Source organism: Solea solea, chromosome 15 (genome assembly GCF_958295425.1).
Source record: "Solea solea chromosome 15, fSolSol10.1, whole genome shotgun sequence".
Classification (NCBI taxonomy): Eukaryota; Metazoa; Chordata; class Actinopteri; order Pleuronectiformes; family Soleidae; genus Solea; species Solea solea.
In genome coordinates this window covers 20,633,239-20,658,550 of record NC_081148.1, presented here as the reverse complement: position 1 = coordinate 20,658,550, position 25,312 = coordinate 20,633,239, and the positions used below count along the sequence as shown (strand labels likewise).

The window sequence follows — 25,312 nt, the reverse complement described above, 5'->3', positions numbered from 1 at the left end:
GCATATTAATATGCTTGCAATCCAAACACTCTGTCAGTCGAGTAGGTAAGTAATTATTTTACATCCTCGGGCTTAATCCACATCCATAAAGGCATCAAGTCTGCTCTGGTATGCCTGACTTCCACACTACCTCTGTCCCGAAAAAGAGTTTGAAAACACTGCTTGTTCTGTTTTAGTTTGAAAACGCCTGGGCTGCATTTTAGTCTGGATGGACAGAGAAACTGACATAGTGGCCCTGGTAACACCTGGAATAAAAATTTGTTTTCTGTGATCAGATTGCAATCGGATAGCGCCTGACCACTTTTGATTAAAGTTGTAAATACACCCGAGACGTGCATTGAGGATGGATTGTTATCCGATCTGCCAAACCACGGCTGGAGGTGGTCAGAGACACATTGTAACCACATTGAACAGAAAAACTACGCGAGTGTAAATACGTTGGTGGCTTCAAGCACAGCTAACGGGAAAGTGGCAGCAAACATGTGCGGCCTCCTCTGCTTTCCTCGTTTTTTTCGCGTATTGAAGACAACTTCTTTCCCTGCTTCGAAAAGCAAAGAGGCGTCCATCAGATATTGACGTGGACACCCGGGACACATGTTAATATCAGGTGTAAATGCATGTGGTGAAGCGCTATCCGATCACAGGCGTAAATGGGGCCAGTGACCCTTATTTGCTTCCTGGTCGGTACTTGTCCGTCGTCTATTGACTATCGGGTGTAAATGAAGCGCACAGTCAACGCTCAGGCCTCTTTCACACAGAAACAGAACTTCCACTATACAGTCTTTTTCTGAAAAGGCTGTAGTATACATGACGGGCCTGTATGTGGCGCTGTAACGCGGCTATAGAAATACACCAAAAACGAAGAAAAGGATGTGGGGCATGTGTATAAAGCTAGCAGGTTTTGGGCTACGGCGTAATTCTTTTCTCAAAGTTGTGTTTTGTTTGTAACCACAAAAATGCAAGGGTCCTGTTTTGAGATTTTTTCCACACGGATCCGTTGTCCAAAATAAGTGTTTTACGGCTCTTAAAACATGGATGCCGTATGGATGAAAAGCAGAGACAACACTCTTGTGGATTCTCTTGTGTGCACGGGCCCTTTCAGATTCCTCTTCACAGCGTCATTGATTTAATAAAAGAAATCCCTGCGCTTACCGTTCACCATTGTTGTGTCGTGTTAGCCGTGACTTTGTGAAACTAAGCAAACAACTGCAGCGGAGAAAATGTGTTTGCTGTTTGCACTGGAATCATAGCAAGAGTTGAGGGGCTTGTCTGGATGCAGACAGTTTGTTTTTCAAAATGCTGTTTTCATATGAAAACATTGGTATTGATATAGCCATATAGATAAGTCATGTTTAAAAAAAGAAAAGCAGCATCTTGTGTCCTAAATTCCACTACATTCCGCTCATTATTTCCCCCCCTTTGCTGAATTCTTGGAGACAGAAGTTTCTCCAGCAGAATCCACTTAATGTCCTCTCTGTGCACTTGTTATGCAGCAGGCTGGAAACAGCGTTTTATACCTGACGACAGGCAAGGTCGGCCCAGTTAAACAGGACAGTGAGTGTGTGTGTGTGTGTGTGTATGTGGGGGGGTGGGAGTGGTGACAGTTGTGTGTGTGTGTGCGACTGCAGCCTTGGTGGTGAGCGACCAGCTACAAATCAAACAGAACCGAGTCACTGCTGGCGCGGCGCCATCACACTGATTACAAGCACACAGAACACAGTCAAAACCATCTTGATGGGTAATTAGGAGTACTCTATCATTTTTGTTATCACTTAGCTGCCGTGGTCATGTCGTCTCTCGTACACGCTCTGCAGCTGAGACGGTGGGATTGTTGGAGAAGATATCGCTGTAATAAAACTGCGAGGTTATTGTCGAGATTGAAAGGTATTTGGTGATCGTTTAACGTCGGTCCAGAAAACGCTGAACAGTTTTGGGTGAAATATATATAAGTGTGATTTTATGGGACGTGTATAAATTCAAGCTGCGGTTAAATATATAGTTTCATAGATTAAAAGAAGTACCGGTACTATTTTTATACAACTGTAATTCATTACAGTATTTTCAATTGAAATAGAACAAAGAAAGACATTTTTAGACTTTGATATTTATTTCAAAGAGTGAAACTTGTGCAACTTTACGTGCAGGTGAAGCACCATATTAACCTTGTGCTTGTTTAAAAGGGTAGCGGCACTATTATGGCTCCTTTTTTGAGTGTCACTGATGCACATCGTGTCCTGTATGACTTTGACCGGGCAGACCTTGCAGCTTTTCAGAGCACAGCGAGCCGTATGGGCTCACAGAGCTTTAAACGGCTCCGCGACAGAGAAACAAAGTAAAGACGCCGGGGCGGCTGTACGCAGCTCCCCGTCTCCGACTTCAACATTTAGAATTTTCCCATTAAGCCTCATCACTCACACGAAGGCCTCTGCCTACTTTTGCACTTAACTCCGTGAACACTTTTTCAATTTGTGCTGTTATTATCCTAATTTGCACAAGTGAAAATGAGAGAAAAGGCAAAGCAAATTGTGTTCCCTTTGATTAAGTGGGATGTTTGATTGTGGGCCCTCCACCTTCAAGAGAGATTTGATACTTGAGGGGTTGAAGTGTTTTTGATGGAAACTCCATTAATGATTGATAACTGGAGGAGAGCGGTTAAAAATCTCCCTGCACCAGCACCATCAATTATTAAAAGCCCTCTCCTTGCATTTTGGTGGCACATAAAGTAACATTCATCATCCTGAAATCCTGAGTTGATACTGTCGAGTGAATGAGTTAAGGCTTTTTGTTGATTTCTTAAAAATCTTCATCCAAGGTGTGTTGTAACGTTAAAGCTGATATTTGCAGCGGATTGCAGCAAATGCCATTGTTTGTTGTAGAGCTGAAGCGATTAATCGATGAATCGATTATCATCATTTCCAGGTTTGATGAACACCGATCAACATTTTTTAAGGTTTTCTGATATTCTGAACACCAAATGATTAATTGGTTAATCGAGAAAATAATCGACAGATTCATCGATTATGAAAATAATCGTTAGTTGCAGCTCTAATTTGTTGCTTTTATCTGCTCTCTTCAGTACCATTGCTTACTGTATATCATTTAATGACATTTTTACATGATAGTGTGGCATGAATTAAATAAAATATAAAATATCTTGGCTTAGATATCAGGTTAGTGCAGACATTTGTCGCAAACCGATGTCAATCAAACAAACTTGATGTAACTTTTAACAGCTCTTCTTCCCTGCAGCCTCTGGTCCAGCTGGATTTATGCTCTGCCACATATCAGGATGGGTGTGTATCTTGAGATGGGTGTGTGCAACACAGCATCTAATTTAATTGTTGGGAAAGACTGAGCCACGGGTTGATGGTGGAAATCCTGCACACTTGCCACATGTCGAGTGCGATGTCGAGGTAGCAAGTGAATGTTTGAAGTCATGCTGGAGATTCGTGTCAGCCAGTGTTCGAATGCGTGTCACTGCAGCAGCCGAGGTTCTCCAGAGCCTGAGTGCTGTTTTGAGCTGCATGGAGATGAGCTGACAGGCCTGGAGGCTTTTCTGTGTCATCGCCAAGGTTCCCTTCACTCCTTGCCGAAGGATTTCTCCCAGAAAGCACGGCAGTACTTCCACACAAGAGACCTGATTAAGTCTTTATACTTGCATATGGCAGCCACAGAAGCAGAGCGTCCAGCGACTCTGCTCAAAGTGCTCCGAGGCTCCTTCAAGGCACGCTAGACTCTAAGTTCTCATGACGCTTCAAGTCAATGTGCAGCCATTGTGAAAGTCATCATGACTACTGGCCCACATGTGCACAGAGGGTGCTTCTGTTTGGTGACGTCGCTCTGCTTTCGCGTCACTTACTGATGTCAATGTTCAGGTTACTCATTGACTACCATTGGAGCCTTAAACACGGAGCATATTTCTTTTGTTCCTTCCAGTAACGACAACCTCATTCCCTTAAGATGAGCCGAGGAAAAAAGGCTCCAGGGTGATACGAAGACTGTGTCGAGATGGAGGGATGAAGAGATAGCTATGGCAGACAATGAAAAGAAACATCTATAAAGTGATAGCTGTTGTAATCTGTTCCCTGATCAGTGTGTCTCATCACAGCGGTGAGGCTCTGTGTGCTGCCCGTCTTGTGTCAACAGTGGTGTATTTACATAAGCTGTTTCCTGCAGCGTCTGTCCTGAGAGCGCGAGGAGCTGCGATGGTGAGGCGGCGTGATTAGATTTACAGATGGAGATTAATGTGAACAGAAGTAATAGCACAAAGACATAAATCAGAAAGAAGAGGGTGGAAGCACTGTGCTTGACCTTTTGAATGGTGATAATAATGCCGGAGTCAGATATGCTGCTACTGGGGGCTGCAGTGCTCGAGTTTAGACAACGCATGCGTCTGTGTGCGCACACGTGTGTGTGTGTGTGTGTGAAATGCTTATAGGTGAGGCAGTCACCACTGGAGTGCGTTAAGATGAAAGTGGCAGCGTGTATGAAGAGCGAGGAACGAGCAACTGCTCTCCGTGCACGCACCGCGGCAGGCCGATGCCTCGTGCTCAGCGTCTTTCTTTATGTGCGAAGTGAAACCCATCTGCCCACGCTGTCCTGTGTGTCCGTCTCCCCGTCTGTCCTCGCAGCGCAGAGCATCAGCGGGGTTATTAGAAGAGCCCAGTGGCTGCCACTGATAAGGCCCTGTGTAGGTGCTGCCACTGACGGCGCTGCCTGCCTGCGTGGCAAACACAAGTGTCGTGGCCATGGGGGGATTACTGCCTGCTGCCATTTCTGCTGATGCCTTTCTTTATGTTATCCCCTCCACTCAGATGTGCTGCATTTGAATAACTTGGCTGATGTTGTATAAACGGGAACTACTCAAAATCTCCCAACTGCATTCAAATAACAAGTATTTAAGACTTTCTTGGCTTTTTAATCCCCCCCTCTCTTTTCTCTTCTCCTGCTAGTGGCCATGACTGGTTATTTACATGCTTTGCCACTTACTGGGAGGAGGGATGTTGATGGGTTAGGAGGCTCACTAATCCACTCTGCCGCTGTCATTAGAGAGAAGCAAACAGACTATTACCACCACCACTGCCACCTCCTCCTCTTTCTACTCATCATAAGCCTGCTTCAAACTCATACACACACAATGTGATAGAGAGTGCCTCTTGTTTCTTCAGCGCTGTCGAGTAGAGCTCTGCTATGGTAATTGATCTTGTTTGGTACATGGGGAGGGTGAGAGAGAGGGAGAGAGAGAGGGAGAGAGTGAGAGGGAGGCCCTAAGTGTTCTGAGTTTGCTGCATTAATTTTTCAACCGTGGCCAGTGAGGCTGTATGGACGGAGGAGGGGCCCACCGTGGAGCTCGCTCAGAGGAACCCTACTGTACTTGATGCTGCTGTTGCTGATACTTTGTCTCACACTGAAATTAGTGGGAATATCTGGATTTTTTTAACCCGGCTAAACCTACTAAATTGGGACTTTTATCATGTTGAGCCCTGTCTTGTGTTATATTAACAGATTTCTGAGCAGTGGGAATGGAGTATTACTTTGCTGCCTCATTCCAAAACAAGTTCCTTTCTATGACACGCATTTGTGACCCCGCTGGTCGATGACAGATTTGTTTTCTTCTTGCGCGGTTCAAAAATAGACTTCTGGTGGTTTGAGTGATTTGTGCGTCTTTGTCTGTGCTGTTTGTGCCGTCTCATGGTGTACAGTATGTGCGGCTGATAATAGACAGACCTCACACTGTGTGTTTTGATCCTTGCTCTGTGCTCTCGGTCGCTGACTCACTGATGATGTCACTGTGTCAGAGGGGACAGGGAACTAGGCAGAAACGAGGAAACACAAAGAGCCAGTTTTGTTGCCCACTATGAACCCGGTGCTACATTCATTCATCTACATTCCTCATAGTTCTCCTCTTTGTGAACAGTGTCAAAATACACTCATCCTATAATTAGCATTAATGTTATCACAATTTCTATCAGTGTCAGGAAATGGAGCCTTTTTTTGTCCATCAGAGACTCATTTTCCAACACTTCCATGAGTCATTAAGAGGTGATACAGCCACAGAGGACGTCACTGCTGACATTTGCTGCTACATGACTCACACTTTCTTGCTTTTGTTTAATAGGTACTAAGCAATTTGTGTCTGACACTTTTTCCGTTGAGCCTCGTCTTTTGTGAAGTGGCCGGACTGCAGCTCGCACAACACCCCGCAGACGCCAAAATACGAAATATCTAAAAATGCCTTGTGATGATGCAGTATTTGAAGCACATGGTGGGAGTGAGCTGTCTCGAGGCTCTGCAGGACTTAAGTCATGATCACCAGAGTTTGAGAACAGTACAGGAGGGGTCACATGCAGAGGACAAACCTCCCCCCCACTGGAATGAATGAACTTCACTTTTCTTGAACAAAGATGGAAGACTGAGGTCCACTGGAAATGTCCAGCTCCAAAGATGGTGGATTTCCCCACAGTCCACTTTACTGACCTCTGCAACAAGACTTTCAGAACCAGTTGCTGTGAATCCCACTCTATATGACTTGCTGTCGGCCGTCTTTGCAGTTGTTGTCAGTTCAAACTATGAGTGACCGGTAACGGCGGCGTGTAGTCACACACTACATGATCTTATCTGAAGGAGCCCAGACTAGTAGATCTAGTCCATAAAACACATGTGGTCACAGTAACCTATGCGTGAAATAACGTGAGAATTGATGCTTTAAATTGGGCTTAATTTAGCTAATTTTCATGCTTCATTCTGCTTATTTTTCTCCAGTTTTTGAACCTTTCTTCTCTCTGATGAGCTGTTGTTGTCGGGTTCCAGTTGCCGTTGGTTTTTTTTTAACTGCTGTATTCTCAGATCAGTTTGGGCTGCATCTTTGTATATTGCATATTGATGTTGGTCACCATGATGATGATGATGATGATGTTGGTCACCTATCACGTGCCAATTTGTGTAAAGCTCCTCTGCAATTGTGTGGCGTGATCTACTCCGTAGTCTTAGGATTTATTGCATTTATCTGTTTCCATCCACTGAAGTTCACCTAGATAAGCAGACCAGTGCACCTCGGAAGGTTTTACACAGCGCATCTTGATGAGGTTATATATTGTCTGTATTGTGGTGTTTCATTACTTCCTCAGTTAATGATTGCAGTAATATTTGCATGTTGAGGAATATTGTGGTTCCCTTATTCATCCACATAAATGATGATAAACGACATTGTGCCATTGCACTCATTTGCATATACATTTTATTAATACACCAACCTCAAGTTTTCTGTTTCCATTCATGTGATTTTATCCCAAAACAAATCTCAAATGTGCCAAAAAAAAAAAAATTCACTGAGAAACTACTTTGTTTGACATAATTATTGGTTTTTACAATTCAACAATTTAATGTCAACACGACAGAAAACCAGACATTACAAAAGCCAGACACGTAGCGTGTGAGTTCCACCCTTTTTTCCCCCCGGTCACACAGGTGAGAGTCCTCTCTTCACCTCCCGCTGTTTTATTCCATCCAACAGGTGTGTTTTCTGTGTCGGGTCTGAACCCTCTACACACCAAACGTCCCGCCAGCGCAGCTAGCCAGGACAGGCCTTCCTCCACTCTTTACACCATGATTGCATTCTTGAGCTATTCCACCCCCCTCCTTCAGAACAAGAGCCCTCCACATCTCTCTCTGCCTTTCAAGTAGAGGCTGCTGGCCGCGTTTCCCCTTTGAAGATGTAATCTCGGAAAACACAGAGACATCTCTGGGATTATCGTAAATGTCTTCAGTATGTCAACAGCCTAGCCCTGTTGCAGAGCAGCGCTGGCCGTTTAAGGGGTCGGCTATGATGACAGCCAAGGAAAATGCAGCACCACAGAGGTAATAACAGGGTCAAGCTGCTGACTCAATTCAGGGCCAAACTCCCACTATTGAAACTGGATGATAACAGACACAATGAAATGATGTATTTCCCCATGTGACTGAAACTGTGTTTACAATTGCCAGTAATGGCAGGCAGCGGAGGGTTCATAACAGCTGGTGTTTTTGTAGGTGAGGTCCATTCATGTCACGGTGTTTTCCAAAATGTTCCGACACTCCGAAACACTGCAGTGCCATAACTAAGCAGACTAAATAAGACGAGAAGCATCAATGAGCAATCGCAGGAGGGAGAGTTACTATACACTAAACTGGAGGCACATAAGTGGGCACTCCTTGAAAAGGATCTTGACTTTGTAATTATATCAGATGTTATCGGGAGGAGATTTTAGGAAGGGTAAGTGCTCAGAAACTAAATCAGAGAGAGCGGCTGCCTAGGGAACATGCTGTTATCATAATTACCTGCTGAGCGATGACTGCAGAACCAGTGTTGATGTTGACGCCGAGCTGCCCTCTCCTCTATCCTACAAGGCTGCCTTGTGTGGGCTGATGCCTGCCTCTACATCTCTTTGTGCTCTGTGTTGTGTGTGTGTGTGTGTGTGTTTTTTTTTTCCCAGACTGCAGGCCCCAAAAAAAAAACAACAACCCACAAATATTGTTTTGGTGAGATCTGGCTTGGAGATTGGAGGTGGACTTGCGTCAGTGTGTGCGTGTGCGGGTACTGGCAGGTTCTTGGGGTTTGCTCCTGAGCAGCGAGGCCAAGCAGCGACCTCATCCTCTCTGTTTCAGGGGCCTGCTGGCATGGGTTTTTCATTACACATCATACGTTTGAATGAAATGCCACCCTAACCTCTGCACCTTTGGCATTTAACGTGGGTAGGAAATAACAGAAGATGATATCATGGTGGGAAAGAATGACGGAGAGACCAATCAGGGAGGAGGAACACTTGACCTGTTTGTTTTGGGAAAATGGTATTCCTCTGCTAATTTCCTCCTGATAAGTATCTGACAGCTCATAGTAAAGTGTTTTATCTTGGCCAGAGGGAAATGGCTTCCCAGGCTCACGGTGCCAATCGATTTCAGAGACTCTGCTGCTTTAAATTGCATTCTCTGGTTTTTAGAGTTTGTCTATTTGCATTGAGGTAATCAATTACATATATTAGCCTTCTGCTTCTAGCTTAACATGGACTTTGTCCTCCCCTCCCTCACTCCCTCTCCTTATTTTCTCTAGATATTGCTGCAAATTCTCACTCTCTCCTCCTCCACCTAACATCATTGACTGCTGTTTGCCTTGTTGGGGGGCATTGATTTTTACTGCTCTGCCTCTCTCTCTGGTTTAACAGTTGATGAGTTGTGTTAAGACGCCCAGGGACGGCCCTGCCTGTTTTAAGGAGATGAGGTTGGGTTTTATAGCCCTGCTGTTTCCTCAGCCTTGGATGATAGGGTGTGTGTGTGTGTGTGTGTGTGTGTGTGTGTGTTTTCTGCGAGTATGTGCATGAGAGTGAATGAGTTGAGCAGCCGTTTGAGACTCGGATTCCCCCCCGAGGAAGCTTAAGTAAACCTTGTGGTGTTAAGGGCTTTTAACAAGCAAATTTGGGCTTTGTCATCTTTAGCTTTTGAATCACTTTAAAGGGTTAGTGCAGAAAATTGGTTTATCTCCATCACCGAGCAGCCACATCATCAGATATGATTACCAGGATTGAGGTGTTAAGACTGTCGCCAAAGCGTGATTACAAAACAGGAGACGGCGGGCTGAAGTGGAGAGAGTTGACACAAGAGTTTAGACTCAAACATGACAAGAATTTTCAGTCTATAAGAGGCACCTATCACCCCCCCACCACCACCACCCACCGCCCACACACAAACAGCACACTCACAAGTCATGGATACAGACACAAACCTCATTTAACATGATTAGTTTCTTTGAGGATTTTACGGCAGCCTCTTATATCCGGGATGAAAGACTTTCTGACAGGAGGAGAGAGAGAGGGAGAGAGAGAGAAAAAGCTGCAGTCTTGCAGAAGCCGGTGCGATGCACTCAGCTTTTCACTGCTATATTCACCACATTATTAAGGAACACATTTCTTTGTGCTGTGTTGCACTCAACACCATCTGTAGTGTGCTCCTCAAGTGGTAGCAATTTCCCTGTAGTCTTCGGTCTCTCATGCAGTACTACAAGTGAAACGCGATTGCAGATCTCCGCTCAATGTTCTAGTGCGTTTAGTTTCTCATAAACGTTTGCATTCTTCAGTGATTGCTTCCCGGCCGTTTCCAATATGCAGAAACGCACTGCCGTCTCGGTGTGGAGCTCTCCGCGGCGCTCCTCGGCTTTGATGTCATTTTGGAGAAAATACATTTGCACAGTGCAGCTTGTAAACTGGAATCCAATCTCTAACCTCTGCTGTAATAAAGCCGTGGTGTTATATGTGTGTTTTATCAGCCTTAAGGAAGCTAAACATGTCTCTGTTCTGTGGTTAATCCATGAAACCAACCGAAAATCAACTTAAGAAAAGAATTTTCGGGGGTTAATGTGTATCAAACTTAACATCGTGGTGCGATAATCTCTCTTAAACTCATTGTCTTTTCACGTGCACTTTTAGGAGGTTCTGTTGGTGCGTGTTATAGCCTGGTAATATCAGCCCTAATAGGCTTACCTGTCAGCACTGTACGCAGTCTAGTCCCTGTAAATCACATTTGTCTGCGACACCTGCTTGCTTCCCTGCGTATTTATGGGTCTCTCCTCTCGCCCGTCCTCGTCTCTTTGGCACTGGTCCAAGATCAACCCCCTCTTCCCACAGTATGATCCTCAGTGTGCTCCCTTCCCCTCGCGGATTAAATGAATGAATGAACAGGTGTTAAGACTCATGGGGGGCCTCCCGTTCAATCCATACACCCCATCTGTTGAAACCATCCGTGGTTTGGTGACAATATCAGAAGGAGAGAGTTGAAGTTTTGATTTTAGACAATGATTAAAAACTTGTTGGCTGTGTCCCATAAACTGGCCAAAAAAATCTTTGACTCAAAGTAGAAGAACCAAGATAGAGTGCAACCTACGGCCACTGGGGAAGCTTGAAGGATGGGAAGTTAGTTTGCTTGAATGTAAATTGTAGGAGGTGGAACAATGGAAGATAAAGTGGTGTGTCTTCCTGTGGAACTGTCTGAAAAAGATGTTGCACCTGTGTCATGAATTGACGTCTGTATGAAAAGTTTTTACTATAATGACACATAAGCAGATAATCTAAAAGGCTTGATTGGCTGAAGGAAACTTCATTTGGTTCCTGGGAACAGAAATAATGTAGATCTGATAGTTCACTGGGCAAACACTGCAATGTCAGGGTTAAACTGAACTAAAAAATGTCCTCTTGTGATCAGATGTTTTTTACCAGGACTGTTGTTTTAGCAATAAATGGGACAGAACTGTCAATTATAATGTTACCCAACAGTCATGAAAACAGCTTGAGACCAGATCAGCAAGCTTTAAACACAACACTTATTTTATCTTCTAAGTCCAGTGTTTACTGTCTTTTTAACTCTGTTTTAGGTCTCTAATGTCCCATTGTCTTCATCACTTCAGCACTAATTTTGTTGGTTTGGCGGTGAGCAGATAATGCGCCGTCGGCGTATCTAAGCTTTTTTTCCCCCATCAAACACAAACAGGACACCAGCTTTGATGAAATTACACTGCACTGTACTGTCGGTGCTATGTCTGACAAAATGGCGATTTACTCGTAGGTTAATCCCAAAACCTGTGTGTACGTGTGCTCTGGGCCTTGGCTGGATTTGTATCAGCCTGTAAAGGGCGCAGCGAAGCAGTGAGGAGAGACTAAGAGAGGTGTATTAAGGCAGTGAATCTCATGGCTCTGTGTGTAATGGACTCAGGATGAGGGCTGACCAAGCGTCAGGCGGCTGATAACCTTTGGGAAGGACATTGTTCCTGTACTGTGGGGGTGGTGTTGTGGGGGTGTAATACAGGAGTGCTGCAGTACATGGGCACAGCAGTGTGATGGGTGGTGCAGTTGTTCATGGGTTCATTGGCTCTCTGGTGGGGTTAGGAGGTGGGGGTAAATGGGACAGTGAAGCAAACTCCCTCCTGGCTTCCTGCATACATTTTTCAACTCTACGATGTATTTCTCTGTGATACATTTGTTCTCTGTCTGAACCAGCGTCTCTCTGGCATTCCATTGAAAAAAAGATTCCAACAGCCCTTTCTTCTGTCTTCCTTCCCCTCAGCTCAGCACTTGAGGAGAGGCTCGGCGAGGGACTGTGCGCGAGGAATACATGAAGGGTGGGTTGGGGAAGTGGGTTGCCACCACAGCGGCACTACCACTGAGGTCAAAGTTCACACAGGTAAACACATTTTTCTTTCAATCCTCTGCCCGGCGATTGTGCACACCCTTTGGTTTGAGCTCTGGCGGCGACACTGAGCAGACTTTGCACGCGAAGGAGAAGTGAGGGAGCAGTTTGGCTGGTTTTGATTGGACTCGGGAACTGAGCAGTCCGCAGCTGCTGTTTATGAGGAGCTGTGCAGGATCCTGTTTGGCTCTGTGTTAAAAAGAAAATAAAAACAAGCCAATCCCTGATGAGAACCCTGTGGCCAGAGTCAGTTCTTGGAGAATAAAACATTATGACGACGCTGTGATTCAAAGATCGTTTGTTTCCAAAATGCAAGACAAAAAAAGTATCGTGCACAAAACGCAACTGCAGCTTGCCCATAGAGAGCACTGCTAGATTTTAGTGCTTTTTATAAGGCTACTTCTAACATATCCTCATGCCTAAATAAACCTTAGCTGTGTATCGTGTCTTTGTGGACATGCAAGTGGAATTTTTGAATTATTATCAGCTACTCTCAATAATAAAAGAGCTGGAATTCACAGCTGTAGTGCATGTTCACCTACATTTATTTAACTTTTCTACCTTATGTTTTTTTAATGTAGGTTTAAAGTGGTGCAAAACTCTGCCACCACGCTCCAATCGTACACTCTCCACCTGCCTTTGTTCCTGGATTCTTTGCTACCAGGGATTTTGAAGGAAGCTAATGAATAACAAAGAGATGGTTAATCTTCCTTAGTGCAGTCTGTGTGTGTGTGTGTGTGTGTGTGTGTGTGTGTGTGTGTGTGTGTGTATAGGTTGAGCAACGGCAGCGCTCGGGGGATATCTGCCTCACACACAAACACCCACATGCGCAGGTATAAGCAGGCAGACAGACAGACAGACAGACAGACAGACAGACACGGATCCTCTACCCACATGCACGACTCGCAGGGATCAGCCAGAGTGATTAGCACACAGACGCCAGGGCACAGAAAGCGACAGGTTTAAGACACATACACGCCACAAATACACATGCGGCGGGCCGGCGCAGTAGTGACAAGTGCTACAGACACGTCGTCAGAGCTGTGACAGCGCAGACACATGAAAGTATAAGAAGACGAGTTCTACCGCACTTCTCTGCTGCTGTCACACTGCATTCATTCCGCCTAGTATCCATAGACTTGTGTGTCTTTGCTGGTTTTTTTTTCCCTCCTCCCACATTAACACAGGCCCAGTGTACCGGCAGTTAATCAAACAACTGTGCAATTGAGGCAGAATTTGGCCCGGACAGACGGCCAACCAGGATTAGTACTGTGGAGCTCCACCGGCTTAATTTGTTTAGAAAGCCTATCGTTGCTGCTAACATGTTACAGACTGTTAGCATTTACAGCGGAATATTTCCCCTGCAGCTTTAATTGGATGCATTTTTAATGTTCGCAGCGCCACATAGCGTGGTCACTGTTGACACTAAACACTGTGGCCATTGTGAGGTGGTGGAGTGGAGACTCTGGAGAGGGGAAGTGAGTTTATGTGTGTTTGTAACGGTTGGGTCATATGCTGTCCACACTACATGTGAAATTTATAGTTCTGCACCTCAGCCTGACTACAGTTGTGCACGTAGCCACTGTTGCTGATGTAAACAGGGAACAGTTTGCCCAGATATGGTGCTGTGGAACACTGGACTAAAAAGTGCAACTTTGTGTTGTATTTAACTCACTTTGTTGCCATGTAAGTTCACCGATTACATCAATACAAGTCGAGAGTCGGGTTTTGTTTATTTTTTTTCTAAAAAAAACAGTGATTTCTCAGTGATGTCGCATGAGTCACTGTTTTCTCTTTCCATGGATTTCTCCGTCATTCTTGTATTTGTATATTACACTGTATGTTTGAGGGAGAAGAGAGAATGTGACGGACAAAACATGAATGATATACAGTAAAGGTCTAATGAAGATTGTAATTCTCTTAGAGTTTCAGTCCATGGTGCTGCAACTCTTTGTGTCTCAAAAAAATAAGGAGTGTGTAATTTTATACCCACTGGTGATATTCATTTTTGTAATTATTTTACAGCCCTTTTTTTTTTTTACGCTCACCAGCCGGCCCTTTTTTTTCATGCTGCATGAAGAACCTCACAAACAAGCAGAGGTATAAAATGGTGAGTGTGGGAGGATGAGAGAACAATGTCTTCTCTTCCTGCTTAGGGACAAAGCAAAACAGGTTGTGTGAGGACGCTTGCTATCCTTAACAACTTCTAACACTGCCTTAGGGCCACCTCTTCTTCTCTGATGAGAGTTGTTTTGTGCAGAGGAGTTGAAATGTTTGCAACACATGAGTCGGCATCAAATGGCATACCAGACAACCCGTATCTCCCTCTTTGTCACATCGTGACAGTTAATTAAATACCTTGGATTAATAATTTAAAATGGTTTTCTTTCATAGATCTAAATGCTTTTTTCCCTCATTTGTCAAAATAGATCAAGGTGCATTAAGAAAGTGTTCGGGAGGTTTATTTTCATGCACCTTGGGTATTATTTCCATAAACGGCTCATCAAGAAGGAGGCAAAAAAAGAAGTATAAGACGATTTTGTGGTTGGATTTTCACAAAGGATGTGTAAAAAATCCCCAGATTAAGTTATCCTCATCATCTCATCGTCACAGCCTGAATGACAGGCACTCAGAGACGCCCTATAAAGACAGTCCGGGTTAATAAAACCTTAATGACTGAACATTGTCCCTATGACGCTGCAGGATTTGTCCCGGTGCTCCTGGTGGCCAATCCAACTATGACAGGTTGTGTTTCTCACGGACAAATAAGAGTGTGGTTGGCAAACAAATGGCACAAGAGGGGCAGGACAAGGACAGACATTCTCCCTGAGCAAAAATAAAAACAGAAATAAAGAATTGCTTTTGCTGGTGGTTTAGTTAACAGGGTGGTCTGCACGTGTTAAGTCTGATTCACCTTTATTTGTGCAACACATTACCAGGGTCCACTCACTTTTGGTTTTGTGTACATGCAATACTTTTGTGTACATCTCACAACAAGAAAGCGGTCCCACTTTGACATCGGGGGCCTTTCTTTGTGGAATTCACATGTTCTCCTTGTGTTTATGTGGGTTTTCTGTGGGTCCTAGTTCTTCCTACCACAGTCCCAAAACATGCAGACTGGGGTTAGGTTAATTGGGGACTCATAATTTCATTGTTGATGTGAACGTGGGTGTGAATGGTTGTTTGTGTCTGTATGTCGGTGCTGTGATTGGTCCATCTGACCTGTCCTGGGCGTAGCCAACGTCTGCTGGGTGTGGCTCCGGCTCCCCGCTGCACCTCTGCATAAGCGGCATAGATAATGGATGGATATCCAGTTAGAATTCAATTATATCACGTGGCCACTGGCGTACCTCGCCTTGGTCTGACGTAATTCAAGCGAAATCGTCTTTGTTTTCATCGCTAAGGTCGAGCATCCAGTTATCATAACTAAAAAGAAGCAGTGTCTAAATCTACAGATGCAAGTGTCCAGTAATCCATAACTGTCCTTCAAATGTTGATTCTGAAATGACATCACTACAGTCGAGCAGCATCTTTGTGCGTTCGTTAGTCTGTGATGTTATCCATCACTGGATCTCTCTGTCTGGCATCGTCAATTACCCAGAGGAAAAAGACATTAGAGGCCTGAATGGGACACGGAGCAGTGGCAGGCCTGACATGGCTGTGTTATATGATTACACAACCTGTTGGCTGTCCGCCTGTCAAGTGTCTCCCAGCTCTGATGAATGGCTGCAATATGCCGTGCATCACAACACCACACCACACACTCATTAATGGCTCCTCATAATGCCCAGGACGTGCCTCTGATGCCGTGGCAGAATTCACAGAGAGGAGGAGACTCAGAGAGAGAGAGGGAGGGAGAGAGAGAGAGAGAAGTGGGTGAGAGTTGTAGCACGAGAGTGAGACCGAATAGCCTACCTTGTTTCTGTGACGCCATTTAAGGCTGGTAAACAAAAGAAGACATGGTGCCCCCCCCCCCCCCCCCCCCCCATTTGAATAATTTCACACGCATAGCGTGGCAAGGCGCCAGCGTCGCAGTCACACGTAACTCTTAATGAACAAAAAATGGCAAGGATGGGATGAGAGGAGAATGTAGGGAGATGCAAGAATTATTATTTTTAAATGTGTGATGCATATGTTTCCCAATGAGACACATACTTGTCCATCTGTGGCCTATTTGCATAGATAATGGGAACTGCGGCACGCACGCCAGTGTGTAGTAACAGTACAATAGAGATGCTCGGAGAAAGGGAGATTGAATCTGTCATCTGTCGGATGCCATCTGAAGCTTAGTTGATTGCTCTTTCTTGTTGGTGAATTATGAGACATGCTACCCAAGATCCTCCAAACTACTTGAAACAGAGCTATAACAAACAGATTTGATTCTCGTAGAGTCACTGCTCCAAGAGGTTTTTTGAATAGCACCAGGGAATAAGCTGTTATTTTTTTTGTTTTTTTTTTAAAGAAGAGGAGTTGCTCTGCGCCACCGACGGTTAAGTCGTTTTAATACATTTGTCGGCATCAGAGAGGTTATATAAAACGTACATGACCCTGGGCCTCATTAGTTGGTTTGTTTATGCCCCAGTTCAGACCTGGTATTAACGTCCAGCCTTGGTGTGTTAATCACGTCCAGATTGTGCCGAGTACATGCGTCCTCAGATCCGATCACAGCGACCACATTGGGAGGTTGTTTGAGGATGAATGTGGTTATGTATCTGAGCATGTATGAACGTAATTCATCCTCAGGACACTTTAGAAACCTCTTTCTGCCATTTTTTTAATTCTCTTGTGATCATTTTCAAAAGCGAAGTCAACATAGTGGCATCTCCACAGCAGACACATTCCCTTTATGAAAAAGAGAGACGCTTGAGACGCCGTAGATCAGCGATGCAGCCGCCACACACTGCACATGAATCCAGCGTGGCCCCAAACCTCAGACATTTAGTGCGTAAGCATCAGCTGCTACGTTACAAATCCCATTGTTACTCGCGATTTGACAGATCTGCGCTCAGTGTATTGCACCTTAAATCTGTCTGATCGTATATTTTGCAATGTCGCACATCAAAGTCAGTATTTTCATAGAAAGCATGCCCAGCTTGATTTGCAGGCTTGTTGCCGTGGAGGAAACAGTGCTGCACCTGCAGTGTGTGTGCATCTGAGAGAGGGAGAGGAAAATCTGCCTGTGTTTTGTTCTGTCTGTGTTGTTGTATTGTGCGCTCCTTCTCGCAGCTTGAATTTCTCGGTTTGAAATGCAACACCTGCAGATGTGTCTTGTAAACTGCAGCCCCCAGCTTCTTCCTACGTTCAGAGGGGACCACTAAAACAAGGCAATTAAAGTAGCTCACTAGATGAGGCGAAAAGATTTGGTTCGTGGGTGTGCCTGCTCATGCACGAGTGATTATATGCTGTTTTTTTAAAAAAATTTATGCCACGTTTGTTACAGTGAACAGTGGAGAGATCAGCGGGGACGAGGACCGCTCTGCGTCAATCACAACATTAGCAGTTTTGCCATATTCATATCTGTTTAAACGAGCAGGTCAGAGATCAGTGACAACCTGTTAGCACTGAGCAGATTTATGCAACACACACACACATACACATAGCCTGGTTTTGGCACAGCACATTATAGCAGTGGTTTCTGGTTGCTGCTGATCTTTGGGTCTTTCCAGCTCCAGATACCAGAGCTGGAATTATTCTCCACTCTGCTGCCTGACCCTCCTAATTGAGAACGGCTGTGGCTGAGAAACAGAGAGCTAAACAGGCAGAGAGAAGGGGAACAGATTCTTGTGTGAAAGCAAGAGAAAGGTAAGAACAAAAGACTGAGCATAGAGCAAAGAGACCTGTGCAGGCCAACCGCTGATCGAGAGGTGGACGGCAGTGTGTGTGTGCTCAACAGTTGGCTTCATGAAAGCTGAACCCCTCACACTACCTCCTCGTTTTCTGGCCATGAGCCAAACGGAGTCAAACACACAATGTCCTAAGTGAAGGTGTAGCATTTCAACATGGTCTTAAGATCTCTGGAAGAAAGGAGAAATAAAGGGGAAATGCAGTTTTGAGTGAAGAGAGAGAGAGAGAGAGAGAGAGGACATCATAAAGCGACATTAAATCAGAGGGTTGGGGAACGGAGCGGTAAGCTTAGTGACAGCTGCGCGGATGGTGTAGTGGCTGATGGCCTGTCCGTCTGTCAGAGCAGATATTTCTGTCTGTTTAGTGCTGCCTTACTGGCTGCCAGAGACACTCCTCATGTCATCGCTGGGTGCCTGCTGTCACTGGCTAAAAAGGAGAGAGAGAGGGAGAGAGGGAGAGAGAGTGGAGTGTGTGTTTGCATGTTGCGTGTGTTTGAGTAAGAGTGACAGAGAGAGAGAAGCTCCAGCAGCTGTCTTCAACGCTCACCCTCTCTTGTCAGTACAATGTTGAATCTGCTGCTTTCAGTCAGTTGTGCGGTTCAACACATAGACCGTATGTAAAGAGTGGACACAGTCTTCTGGCTTTCATGTGAGGGACTGGAAAACATAGATTGAATAGCCACCAGGGGGCAAATCCCTCCACTAGTAATAATAAGTTGGTTTGAATGGAAGTGTAAGGGAAAGTTAGCCTGTTTTTCACTTGATTTGTAAACATACGGGGCTTTTGCATTATGCAGGTCTAGCACTACTCGGCTCGACTTGACTTAGCGGTCGTACCTGCGACCTGGTGCTTATTTTTAGTGCCTGCTCTAGCGAGTTTCCTAGCGAGCTGAGTCGATACTAAAATGTGACGCCAACAGAATCCAGTGTGTTTGTTTCGCAGAGCAGTTTTGCGCCGTTTCCTCCTCTGAAGTCACGTATATAGAACAGTGCCAATATTCCTGAGGAGTTACATCTAACATGGTGTTTTACTTCACCTAGACATCATATCATCGGCTTATTACGCTCTGAGCTGACACTGTGTCTAATATTAATCTAACCAAAATCTAACCATCGCTTTGGTCTCATTGTTACTGGGGCTTTGCGAAGTTTGGTCGGCAGTTCTGAAGCGATTGTGTCATAAAATAAAAAAAATAAAAATAATACATTCATAGGATTCTCTGGTGTTTTATGAAACATCTATTTGAAGGTAAGCAGTGATATGTCAGTGAAGGTTCTCAATCAGATTGTCATCGTAGCAGTGATAGATTTGGCTTATTTTAATAAGAAAGTATCTTCCCTGAATCGTATTATATAATTCATGTATAATAAACTGTGCACTGATGTTCATGTTGTTGTACAACCGGCAGTTTTTCTCCTTTGTTTACCTTAAATGTGGTGGAAATGTGATGGCAGGTGGCACTGCCTTGACTTGTGTGGGAGATGATTAATTAATTGATTTTTTTTTTGTGTGCAATTGCTGGAGGTTCCATTTGATTTCGTTGCCTGTGGAGTACAGAGTGACAAAGTCTTGAAGTAGATAAAGTGTATTAGCTGAAGTAATGGCAACGAGACGAGGGGTGTCGCGGAGCAGAATGTTTCCTTAGCGCTCGGCGTTGACAGATTGCAGGCGACCTGTGTTTTCTCAGAAAACTTTGCAGCAGCTATAATGAAAAGACATGGGTGGCAGGAAGGTGAGTCTGCCGGCCTCGTGTAGGAGGGTAATTTACATGAAATATTAAATAAAAAAAGTGTTTGAATCGTCCTCGGTTAACTGCATGTGATGGTGGGCGGCACAGTGAGGCGCCGTTATCAAGCTGAAAGTCACCAAGTGGTTGCTCACCTTAAATAAAGTCCAGGAAAGAATTTGACATCAACTCTGTTCAGTATATGTTAAAGATATTAGATTCACTGTGTCATAAAGATATTTAAATGTATTTGTTTGAGACTGTTCAGTAAATGTTTACAGCATTTAATCTGTTGTAATTATGTGAGACATTTTGATTTTATGGTTTGAGACAAAATAATTAACACCATGCTTTACCTTTTAAAAGATTGTGACCTTTACCATAAGACTTCACCCTAATGTTAACCACTTATTATTTAGTCTAATGCAAGAATGAAAGCATATGGTTATTTTACATTTTTTTTAAAATTTTGTATGGAACGTTCCAAAAGAGCCATAAATCAACTGCAAATGAAGTCATTTCAAATTGTGGGTTTGATGTGAAAGCGTCATTGACCACCCTGACCTGAAAGGGATAACGTGAAGCGCAGTGATGATTTCTTTATCAGAAAAAGACTGAAACAGACGACCGATCTCCTGAAAACATCCTGTGTTCCTTAAAAATCATCGGTTTCTGTTTCTTGCTAATATGTTCCGAATTATTTTTTCCCTTAATCAGCGGCCATTTACATGTACTCTTTGATTGCAATCGTCTGTAGTCGGAACGCCGTGCTCTGATTACAAACATGTGTTTATGCCAAAATAGATAGCCACATAGTGAGGTAATGGCAAATATAGTGCATATATACACAGTATATGATTTGCATTAAAGTTAAGAGCATTCTGTGCTTCAGGGTTTGCAGACAGTTCACACGGTGTCAACAGGATGAGTGGGTAAAAGGAATATAAAAATGTACTACAACTTAGACAGCCCTTTTGATTTAAAGATCTGAAGATATTTCAGATATTTTTTTTGACAGTTTTTTGGCATCTCGCGGTTGGGATTGAATGAACCAAGGAAACAAGGGGTCATTTCAATCTGCAGATGTAATTCCCAGGTTGGAAAACCCCTGATTTTTAACGGTGGCGTGCGCCTCCACTGTAACGTTGCCTCATGTTGTGGCAGCCATGACTTTATTCCTCCAACTTTAGATTCTCTTCTGTCAGCGTTGGCTTCCTCTGACTCTTCCGGTTGCCCTGACGGCCCCTGTAACCACACACCCGTGTTTATGCTCGTTAGGTTAACACGGTTATCTCCGTACGTAACCAGAGCCGGCAACATACGTGGGCACTTGGTAAATGTGTGTGCGTGAGTACGATCTTGCAGCTGCAAGAACCATCTCTTTCCCCGGCGTCTCTCTCTCCCTCTCACTCTCTCTCTCCCCCTCTCTCTCTCCACAAAGAGCTGCAGGGACTTGCCAGTATTTTCATTCCCTCTGGAGGCATTTCCGTGCACTAACAAAGCCCGGCCTGCACGATGAAACGGAGAGGAAGCAGCTTTTGTGAAGAGCGTAGCCAATTTCTGTGTGTGTATATGTGTGTGTGCGTATGTGTGTGTCCTCTACGTAACAGTTTGTTTCATGCAAATTTACTTTTGAGCTTGCACTTCAGGTTGCTCCAGGCTCTTGTTTGCTGATGCAGCTTGTGTAGGATGTGAACAAGCCTACTCTGTATCCCATTCACAAAACAAAGTTAGTCCCTGTTTGCCTCTAATTAACTGGCATAATACTTAGCTTGTTGGATTGGTTAGTGTTTTTTTTTATTTTTTTATTGGGCTTGTTAACCACTGGCCTTTCACAGTTTTCACTTCCTCTGTAGCCATTACTGAAGGGAAATCTGCACATTAGCACAGGTCAAAATTCTCCAGGGTGTCTGGCCCTGTTAAGAGACTGGATTGAACTAATAAGTCAAGTATAACATTCATTGCCCTCATATCTGCAATGAAAAAAATAAATGAATAAATAACAGATTTGAATTAAAGACATTCATATTCACCTTTTCTTTTTAGGGTTATGAATATTCATGTTTTTCCCACTGCTGTTGCTGGATACCCTGTTTTTTTTATTTTTATTTATACATATATATGTATATATATATAGGTTGGTGGTTTCCAGAAATAGCCTAAGGGCTTTGGCATGAGCTGAAGTCAAAGCTCACACGAGACATCATTTGAGGTCATGACACAGCCACCCTAAAAAGCCAAAGTTTTTTTGCACCCCCTTAATGGGATCAAGAGCAGCAGCAGCAGCAGCAGCAGCCGCAGCAGCAGCAGCAGCAGCAGCAGCAGCAGCAGCAGCAGGGTCGCTGTAGCTGAGATTTTCTACTGTTGTTGTCAGTGGAGTCAGCGTCCTGTGGGTCGACAGCCATGGCCCAGTGACACACGCTCATGCCCATAAACAGGGATTTGTCCCTCCAGAGAAAATAACCTTGATAATTACTGGGTGCATATGGACCTGCCCACAGCAGGAGGGGAAGGAGGAGGAGATGGGGGTTGACTGAGAAGGAGAGAGAGGGAGAGAGCCACATCCGCTGGTGCATTCCTCCTTGCTGTGTCATACTGGTGCAGAGTTTCCCTTCACTCTGCATGGAGATTTCCACAAGGCAGAGGGTGCAAAAGGCTACTGACGCAGCGCCAGGGGCTGTAGACACTGAAATTAAAAGTTTAACTAGCCACTCATTTTCAGGCTTCCTATGGTAAGAAAAAAAGACAACAAATCTGCCAAAAGAGTAAACACGCGAAGGCTGCTAGACAATGGTGCAAAAATTGGAGACATATGTAGGTGGGTTGACATGAAAAGTGGAATACAAGCAGTCTGGTGACCTAACTGTGGATGCGCTCATTGATTTCGACTCTGCTCTCCCACTCTTTCTCTTGCCCTCATCACGTGGCTTCTCTGGTCTGACTGAATTGGCATCATTACAGCAGCCGGGGCTGAATGTCTGTGGTTGGCTCGCCGCCCGTCTGCTTGCCCGTCATTCAGCTGGTTAAAGAGGCCTTGTTGAACCGCTGCACTGTGCCTGGCTACTACAGGGCCATTCATGCCTGTAACGGCAGAAACAGCCAAATCCTGTCATGAGTGCCAGCGAGCACATACCAATTTACTACTGGAAATGACAAAGTCATTTTGCTTAGTAAGCACAGTTTTTACCCAAGCAACCCTGTGACCTGCTTTTTTTTTAAAAAAGAAATTGGATTACATTTCAGCGAAGGAGAAGCTCCTCGCTACCCGAGCAGCTTTAGACAAACAGTGTGCACTGTGCACGTCTTTAAGATATGTCTCTGTTGCTTGTTTGCCGCCAACATTGTGTGTAAAGTGAGTCAGACTGATCTTTTCCCCAAGGAATTATACAACAGCAGCAAAAACAAAACAACAAAACGGATCATTTGTGCTGCCTCGATGTTAACTGAAAGAAGTCTTGAAACTACTGTGCGTCATTCTGAGGGAGTTTTGTTGTTGTTGTTGTTTTTTTTTTAAATCCTACTCGTGTATGTCAGCTGTTCTTTGTGCCTTTGGCTAATGGCAGCCCATCCTGTGCCTCAGTGCACGTTTGTCTGTCCTGCTCTCAGTCCCAGTGTGACACACAGACCGAGGACATGCACGAGGGCCGTGACTTCATCCTGTGCTCTCTGACTCTACTTTACCTCCTGCCCACTGTTTCCTCCACTTTCCCTCCGTCTCTCTCATCCTCCCTTCCCTCTCTTGTCCTTTTTGTCGTCCCCCCCTCCCTACCCCTCGCTCTGTCTGCAGTTCTAACATCTTTCTGCTATGATTAGCAATAGTGTTTTTTCTTTTCCCCTGCCAGTGTAATGTCTAGAGCCTCCTGTGTCCTTGGAAAGCAGCCTAATAAGCTCAGACACACACTGCTGTCTCTGCTCTCACAGGCCTATTCTCTAGTGTCACACAGCACACACTGGGGTAAACAAAGACTGCCACACACACACACACACACACACTGTACAGTGCTCGTAGACCAGCGCAACAGCCCACTGAGGATGGCATTGATGGCAGCTTGCTAGCATTGACCTTCCGTGTGCCAATCACAATAAATCTGCTCCCTGATTTGAATACAGGGAGGAAAATAGTGTAAATTGAAAGCAGAAATCCCCCTGGTGTGAGACAAGATGAGCCCACGAATAAATTATTCAGATGGCAGCCTCTCTCCTGCATGATTCTCGCCTTCTGCTACGTTTAATGGCATCTGTGATGACGCCCGTCGGAGATTAATCCAGATGTAAGACGCGTGTGCGAGAGTGTGCTCACATTTACATGCCGCGCTCTGTGTGTATGTGTGGCCTTCTCACCCCCTTCTTCTCATGCATCCCATCGCGTCATCATGTGATAGGGACACAGGGTCTCAACAGGGGAATTTGTTTCTTCTCTGTCGAGGGCTGTAAATAAACAACAAGTGAATCAATGCCTCCATTTGTTCCCCTCTCTCCCTCTCTCTCTGATAATTCTGTGTGTGTCGCGAGCCGGTGTGACAGTATTTCGCGAGTCAGCATCGTTCTCTGCAGCCATATTTCCTCTCGGCGAGAGTGAGAAAACATGCCACACCGGCCTCATGTTTCATTACAGACTATCAGTAAATTAATGCCTGCTTTTTAATATATACTGTATATATATATATATATATATCACTCACTGTGGATGATGTAGTGGATGGAGCTTTTGTATGTAGTGAGAAATAACACCAGCGTTTGATATTTTGCGTTACAACTAATCAGTCAGCTAAGCACACACACAGGCTTTGGAATTACAAGGTGCAATTGAATAGGTAAAAACCCACAGCAGGTCCTGTGGTGGATGTGTTTCACTCATTGATTCGCTGCCAAAGAATGACCTTCCCCGATACAACTGCCTCTGAGTGTTACGAGTTTAAAATATTCCGCTGTCTCTGGGAAGGCACTGCAGTATTTTTTTCCTCAAGCATGTTTGCATAATAAATGTGTTAAAAAGGTGTTTTTATAAGCGATTCTGTTCTCCTTATTGGGGATTGGTAACTATACAGAGGCAAAAAAAGCTGCATTTGCTGTTAAAGGTTCAGCGTGTTGTGTGTGAAGCAACGCTTTTAAGACTCTGGAAACCAAACCATTTTTCTTTTGCATCTACCTCCTCCTCAAAAGCAAATCAAAATTTTAGTGCAAAAGTGATATCGCAGTATAACTTCATATATTTTTATGTTGTGAGCACCACATACAAACATTCATTTCACCTCCATTGATTGTTTATTCTGCCTTCCACCAGTGGAGGTAAATAATCGGCCCTCGAAGCCAGAGGAAGTAGAACTGCGCGACGCTCCGTTATAATAATGAGCAGAGCAGAGATCCCAGAAAATAGGAGGGGAGTTACTTATATGCTTCAGTGACCAATAGGAGCGATGAATGAATAATGGTGTGTGCAGTAGGATAAAGGTAACCTCCCAGTGTGTAAATCATGATTAGAGGCAGTCACTCAGCTAATGCTGGTGTTGGTAATGTTAACATGAAGACTCGCTC

General features: G+C 44.5%; 1 protein-coding gene across 3 annotated transcripts in view; it reads left to right on the top strand.

Moving 5' to 3' along the window:
- zmiz1a (zinc finger, MIZ-type containing 1a) overlaps positions 1–25,312 on the top strand; it is a 102,450-nt gene that overhangs the window by 14,733 nt on the left and 62,405 nt on the right. For 2 of the 3 annotated variants that reach the window (XM_058652064.1, XM_058652067.1), the window contains exon 2: positions 12,085–12,201. The exons of the other annotated variant lie outside the window; for it this stretch is intronic. The gene's annotated coding sequence lies outside the window, so the exon portion shown is untranslated. The remainder of the gene's footprint in view (positions 1–12,084; positions 12,202–25,312) is intronic. 3 annotated transcript variants of the gene reach the window in all.